Below are 8,153 nucleotides of genomic sequence, written 5' to 3'. Positions count from 1 at the left end.
ATCATTTATATATTTTGTGAACAGTTGGGGACCAAGTACTAACCCTTGCGGTTCCCCGTGAGTTAAAACCTGCCAACCTGAGACTGACCCATTTATTCCTAATTTGTTTTCTGCCTGTTAGCCAATCATTAATCCATGTCAGTACATTACCTCCTATCCCTGTGTTTTGTTTCTTTCTAACCAGTCTTCTGTGGGCCTATTATCAGAAGCCTTCTGAAAATCTAAGAATACTCTGTCCATTGTCTTTTCCTTGTCAATTTTGTTAGTAATATCTTCAAAAGCTCCAAGAAGTTCAACAAAGACCATTACCCATTCACAGGTTCATGCTGATTATGCCCAGTCTTATTGTGTGGATTTATACGATTCTTCATGATAGATTCCAGCATTTTCCCAACCACTGGTGCAGGCCAACAGGTCTGTGATTGTGTTTTTCTCTCTTGCTCATTTCTTAAATAGTGAGTGATACTTGTTACCTTCCAAATGAAGGAGTCATTCCAGAATCTGTGGAATTTTCAAAGATAATCACTAATGCATGTATTATCTCTATAATCCTATTCCCTGTGCTTTGTTTCTTTCTAACCAGTCTTCTGTGGGCTTATTATCAGAAGCCTTCTGAAAATCCAAGAATATTCTCTCCTTCAATGTAAACAATTAGGTCTGGGGGATTTATCAAATTTTGGTCCCAATAATTTCTGCAGTACAGCCTTCTTACTAATAATAATTTGCTTCAACTCCTAAATCTCCATTTCTATTTGAGGCTATAGTTCTGGGAGATTTCTGGCATCTTCATGAAAACAGATGCAAAGTAGTCATTTCGCTTCTCAGCCATTCTTCCCTTCCCCTTTATAAATTCTCCTGACTGTGTGTGGAATGGACCCACATTCACTTTAGCCAGGCATTTTCTTTGTGCATTACTGTAGATGTTTTTACAGTTTAATTTTATGTTTTCTGTCAGATTACATATATATTCTATTCTCCCTTTTTCTTACAAGCTTCTTGGTCCTCCTTTGTTATATTCCATATTCCTCAGAAATACAGCTTTTTTTGGAAACTCTGCAAGCCCTTTCTTTGAATCTTATGTAAGTCTGAAATTCTTGTAAGCCATGGTTGACTAACGTTTTAGATTTTGCACCTTGAAGGAATGTATTGTCACTGTAAGTCATGTCATACTTATTTAAAGACTATCCATTGCCTACGTCTTATAATGTATTTCCCAATCTACCTCAGTAAAATTAATGCCCCATGCCTTCATGATTTCCCTTATTCAAAATTAACATCCTTGCTTCAGAATAAACTATCTCATTTTCAAACATAATGTAAAATTCTATCATACTGTGGTCACTCATCCCTAAAGTTTATTATAAAGGATGGTTAGTTAGCCCTTTTTTTATCACATAAAAGGTAAGATAAAGTTATCATAACAGTCATAGATCATGGGGCAAACAACTGGCAGTGATTTAACCTGTAGGTCACCAAGCAAGGGAAGAGATTACAAATTGTGAATTTTATGTGGTAACCTCAATTGGTGTAGGAATTGAACCCATGTCATTAGTATTACTTTGCATCACAAACCAGCTGTCCAGCCAACTGAGCTAAACCTAATATAAGCATTTCAGGTGTTTGATAGATAGCAGCCACTATCAAGAGCTGCCTGTTTAACTGGGCTATTTTAGCTTCCTTAAAGGCTATTGGTTCTAGGCCTAATTTCGATTTTTACTCCATAATTGAACTTGCAAAGCATTTATTAGTTGAATTCCAACATAGACCAAATTCCCACTTACTCTTATCTCAATCTCAATCTCAATCTCAATCTGACAAGCTCTGTCTCACTTTGACCATGTGGCTTACTCTGACCATTCTCCTTGAGCAAGCCTTTCTTATATCAGACCATATTGATAAGGCACGTTTGGTAAAATACATTGAGAAATCTCACTGGGCCTCATAGTGAGAATCCCTCCAAAAAAAACCAAGCTTTCATTTAGGCAAAAAAAAGTAAGGTTCAGCCCATAAATTTGTTAAAAACAATTTGTGTTGGACAGACTCAATTGGAATTCTTTGAGAAGATGGGAGAGAGGTTTGGTCATGCTACTAAAGTACATGTTTATAAGGACCTCCAAAGATTTTTGACAGAAGCGCAAGGCAGTAAGCTTATTAAGAAGAAAACAATCTATGGAAATTAGTGGAATGTTGTATGGATATGGAGGTAACTCAGTGACATGAAATAAAGAAAAATGATGGATCGATGATCTTCACACTAGGATGATGTTTAGCATAGTGCTCACTTGTAAATGACCTTGACCACCTGTGGGGGAAACAGTGTTATAAATTTAATTAATAAATTATCTTGCAGATTTCATGAAACTTAACAACATTGTAGTAGTATTGTGTATATTTGTAGACACAAGCTTATAGTTAAATAAATGGAAGTATTTGGGAAGAGATGTGTAAGATGGTGTGCTTAGGGAGGACTAGTGTATAAGCCCGAGTAATGATGAAACTTATGTATAAATTAATCCAAATTTATTTGAGTAAAAGTACAGATTGTTTGTGCTTATTATCCACTCACCACTAAACTTACTGGTGTGAACCTATCTGATAGAATAGTAGAATAACACACCGTTAAACACAGCTGTCACTCTCTCTTTTCTGTTCATGTTAACGTGTCATGGCAATTTGGTTCACCCCATATAACATCAGAAAATGACTAAAGGCACTGGATACTGTAATGGATATGGGCCGTAGCAACCCCAGTCCTCTAGAACTAACCAAGACAATAATTAAGTCATTCCAGTGCAGTTATATCACTGACATCTGGCCAGCATTATGGAAAACTGACCAGGTATGGTCTTTTGCATTAAACAGTGCAATCAAACGGCACTAGCAAATGGATAACCAGCACATTGATACTCAGCAGGTCTGGCAGCATGTGTCACAAGAAAGCAGAGTGACTCTTCATCATTTACTAGATTCAAAACTTTAATTCTGCTTTTTCTCCACAGGTGCTGCCAGACCTGTTGAGTTTCCCCAACAATTTCTGTTTTTGTTTCAGATTATGAGCATCTGCAGTTCTTTGCTTTAGTTGAGATTTGTCAGGCTCACTCAGCTCCTGACCTCTTTCGCTCCAAACATGATCAAAAGAGATGGAGCTGGAAAGGGAAAGTGAGGTTTCACTGTGCATCAAGGCAGCATCAAGGCAGCATTTTTTGACCAAATGTGGCATCAAGGAGCCTGAGCAGAACTGGAGTCAATGAGAATCTGGAGAAAACTCTATGGTAGTTGACGTTGTACCTATTACAAAGGAAGATGGTTGGGGTTGCTGGAGGTTAATTATCCCAGTCACAGGACATCTCTGCAGGGGTTTCCTCATAATCGTAGGTCCCACTATCTTCAACTACTTAATCAATGATTTTCTCTCATCATAAAGTCAGATTATACAATGTTTAGTGTTATTCATAACTTTTCAGATACTGAAGTATTCCAGGTCCAAATGCAGCAAACCCTGGTCAACAGTCAAGCTTGAGCTGATAAGTGGCAAGTAGCAATCGTGCCACACAAATGCCAGTCAGTGCTTATCTCCAACAAGAGGGAATCTAACCCATGTTCCTAGATATTCAATGCTGTTACCATAATTGAATTCCCAACTATCATCATCCTGTAGAAAATGAATTGGACCAATTACGTAAATACGATGATGACAAATGCAGGTTAGAGGCTTGGAATCCTGCTAATGAGCAACTCATTTCTGACTCCCCAAAACCTGTCCACCATTCACACGATACATGACATAAGTCAGGAGTGTGACACCCCACTTGCCTAGATGAGTGCAACACTCAAGAAGCTTGACACCATCCAAGTCAAAGCAACATGCTTGATTGATATCCCATTTAGTAACTTCAGATGTTCACTGTGTCCACCACCAATGCACATTGGTGGCAGTGTTTGCATCTACAGCTGTATTGCAGCAACTCTCCAAGGCTCCCAAGAGAACACTTCCAAACTCATGACCTTTAACACCTGGAAGCACAAGGTCAACAGATACTTGGAGTACCACCACCTACCTGCATATTCCCATCCAAGCCAAACATTGTCCTGACTTGGAGCTGCATTACTGTTCTTTCATTCTTACTGAATCAAAATCCTGGAACTCCGTCCATAACAGGGTGTATCAATGCTAGGTATTCAAGAAGGCAGCTCACAACCACTTTCCCAAGTGCAGTTAGGGATGAGCAATATATATTGGCTTAACCAGTGCCATCTACATCCCTTGAATGATTAAAAATAGTGACTATCTCATTGGTGCATATTGTGTTCTCACCAACCCCACTCCTTTATATGGCAACATAGCACGAAGGAGAAATGGCAGGTGCATAGCCAAGTTGAAACTTAAATATTGCTGATGGCACAGAGTGGGCAGTTTGTTGTGCAGAAGACTATTAGAGTTTGGTGGTAGATATCCAAACATCTTAGTCAGGTGCCTAAGAATAAATGATGCAAATGGAGGAAAACCTATAATAAAATAAAATTGCAAAACATACCGATCAAAATTGCCAGAATGGACCTTCAGTTTCTTGAGGACCTATGTGAATTTTCATTCTGAAACAAGCAAATTAGGGACTCTAGATTTTATGCCAGTTCTGGTTTATGAAAAAAATCTTCCAGCAGAAATTGATGATGGGCTTAACAAGTTTCAATGGTTTCGAGTCAAACATCAACAAAAGAATGGAGGAAGATTGGAAACACATTTAAGATCCCATGAATTTTGAAACAGCACCCAATCAAACAGTGAGCAAAATTGGAGCGAATATAATGTTAGTGAAAATAACTGATTGTGCAAAGAGTAGTACATGTCCAATAGTACAAACCTTAAGCCAGTGGTGATATTTAAGAGAAAATCTTCTCAAATCAATTCCCAAAATCAGTGGTTACTCACATTCACAGTGAAAGATGGATAAGTGAGATGTCTTGAAAGTAAGACAAAGGAATGTCTGGAATTTAAGACCAAGAGCATTATGTAAAGAAGAAACATTCTCAGCTGGAACCTGTTCAGGTCACATTTTGTTGTTGATGTTGTTGCTAAAGTTGTCATAAAACAATGATATTGCAGTGATTCCTTGTGGTCTAACCTGTTTTGTTCAACCACTGCCCATCTCTCTGACCAAGCCCTTCTAGGCGGGCATGAGAAAACGTGAGATGACTGGATGATCAGTGAAGGGAAGACATCTTGTTGAGAGAAAGGGTTACTCAACCCAGCAATTTCCATTTTTTGTTTCACCATGCAAAACTGTGTACAAGCTCCAATATTAGCAATCCGATGTGAATAGGTTTCTTAAAACTTAGGATGTGATCAGAACAGAGATTGTCATCAAATCATTCAAAAAATGTGGGATATCCAATACACTTAGTGGCACAGAGTATGGTTATTGGAATGACATGGCCAGTGTTAAACAATTGCTCCTGAAAACGATCTTCATTATCCATACAACATTGCTATTCAAGAAGCAGATAGGGATGAGTTACTTGGTTCAAACATGGTAAAAAGAGCTGAATTGCAGAGGGGAGGTGACATCAAGACTGCATTCAACTGAATGTGGCATCAAGGAGCCCTAGCAAAACTGAAATCAATGGGTATCAGGGGCAAACTTTCCAGTGGTTAGAATCAAACCTGATATGTAGCAAAATGATTGTGGTTGTTGGAAGTCAGTCATTTCAGCTCCAGGATATTTCTGCAAGAGTTCCTCAGGGTAGTGTCCTAGGCTCAACCATCTTCAGCTGCTTCATCAATGATCTTCCCTCCATCATAAGGTCAGAAGTGAAGATGTTTGCCGATAATTGCACAAAGTTCAGCACCATTTGTGAGTCCTCAGGGACTGAAGCAGTCTGTGTCTAATTGGAGCAAGATCTGGACAACATCTAGGTTTAGGCTGACAAGTGACAAATAACATTTGAGCCACACAAATGCCAGGCTATGATCATCACCAGACAATCTAACCACCATCCCTTGACATTCAATGATGTTATCATCACTATCAACTATCCCACTATCAACATCCTGGGAGTTATCATTGATCAGAAACTTAACTGGACTCACCACACAAACACAGTGGCTACAAGATTAGGTCCAAGGCCAGGAATACCGCAGTGAGTAACTCACCTCCTGACTCCAGAAAGCCTGTCCACCACTTACTAGGCACAAATCAGGAGCATGATGGAATACTTCCCACTTGCCTGGATGAGTGCAGCCCCATACATCTACAAGCATCCACTCCCTCCACCACTGACACTCAATAGCAGCAGTGTGTACTATCTACAAGGTGCGCTGCAGAAAGTCACCGAAGATCCTCAGACAGCATCTTCCAATCCCAAGACTACTTCAGTCTAGAAGGATAAGGGCAGCAGATATATGGGAACATCACCAACTTCAAGTTCCCCTCCAAGCTATTCAGCATCCAGACTTGGAAATATATCACTGTCTCTTCACTGTCACCAGGTCAAAATCGTGGTATTCCCTCACTAATGGCATTGTGGGTCAACCCACAGCAGATGGACTGCAGCGGTTCAAGAAGTCAGCTCACCCATTGAACCTTTGCAGCATTTGCTCCAAGCTTTCGACCATTCCTCAGCATTACTGGACTTATGGGCAGATGTGGGGTAGTGATAGTGTCCCTACCTCTGAACCAAGAAACCTGGGTTCAAGTCCTACTGACTCCAGAGATGTGTCATAACATTTGTGAACAGATTTACTACAACATATCTAAAGTACTGGATCATGAAAAGTACCTGTCTGTACTCAGTCGTGGACAGCTCCATGCATTGCATGACCAGCAAATTCCTAGCAGTCCAAAGAGCACCTTTCAGCTGATGGCATCCAACAACAGTTGAGAATTTATTGTGCATCCTTGGGAACAGCCCAAAGGTCAGCAAGTCCTGCGTTATGGAATTGTGTGGGATGAACTTCTGCAGTAACCACCACATCTCTTTTCAGAACTTCTTTGCAAGGAGGTGGGCAGCAGTCTCATTTTCACCACAGCTGCCTTTGAGAGCTGTGTCAGGGTGGTAGCCCTGTCATAGGAGATTTATTTGCTGGAGCTTAAAATGAAGGAAAGTCTCATCACCAACTGAGCTATATCTTGCTGCTTGATGGAAAATTCTGGCAATGAGGCAACCTGACAAATAACTTTGACAAAGTCTGCTCAGGGAGCTATCTTCCATGATCCATTATCTCCTTTCCATGCAGGGCCTTGAGGATGTTACATGAAGACCACTGCCTGATGGACTTCCATTCTGAATGTGCATCAAAGCATTCCAGTGTGAGAATATGGTCTGTGGACATATGCAATCAGAGTGTAAGTGTAACACCTTCCACTACTTATCTCAGTATTAGATATGAACAGTGATTCATAGCAGGTCAAAATTACATTTAGGTATCATGCTTGCATTGATAGCAATTACCAACATTAATGCCTGCAGTCATGACAGTGTTGATAGCTCTTATGTAATTGTGGTGCTTTGTGTTTACCATTTTAGATACGATTTGAATACTCAAGTCATTAGACATCACTAAACAAATACTGTATGTAGCAAAACAACAGCTTGTGAAACAGCAGGGTTGGGAACTGTGGTACCAGTTCTGATCTTAACGTCAAACTACAGTAATCTATTTTACAGTTTAATACCTAATGACTTCTTTTATGCAATAAAACAGTTAGTGCTTTCACTACTACATAGGTCAATAGTTGTATACATGTATATTTTGGACTAAAAATTATTTTTTTTATTTAGACTGAACATGTGTATTGGTAATGTTGATACTTGAGGCATCAATGCCGAAGATTAACACTACATTTATACCACCACTAATTCATTAAATTTCTGATCTTGATGTCCAAGCATATTTACACTGTTAGAAGATAGATTTGCATCAATTTAAGTTCAGTCCAAGTGCAGTCTGACTCCAACTTGATGTAAAGCTGAATTTTACAAGAGCCACCAGCATTTTATTGGACTTTTCGAGAATTTCTGAAACCTTTTCTATTTTCACTGCTGCTAAAAAGATCAAACGCTGTTAATAATATTTGCCACACCAAGAAGAGAGTGCAAGATGTGGTTCCAAGAGTGCATTACAGAGCTCATTTATAGTGGAAAGTATTGGGAAC

This window comes from Chiloscyllium plagiosum, unplaced genomic scaffold (assembly GCF_037043375.1).
Source record: "Chiloscyllium plagiosum isolate Xiang-an unplaced genomic scaffold, Cpla_swu_hap1 HiC_scaffold_21, whole genome shotgun sequence".
Classification (NCBI taxonomy): domain Eukaryota; kingdom Metazoa; phylum Chordata; class Chondrichthyes; order Orectolobiformes; family Hemiscylliidae; genus Chiloscyllium; species Chiloscyllium plagiosum.
Note: the sequence above shows the minus strand (reverse complement) of the source record.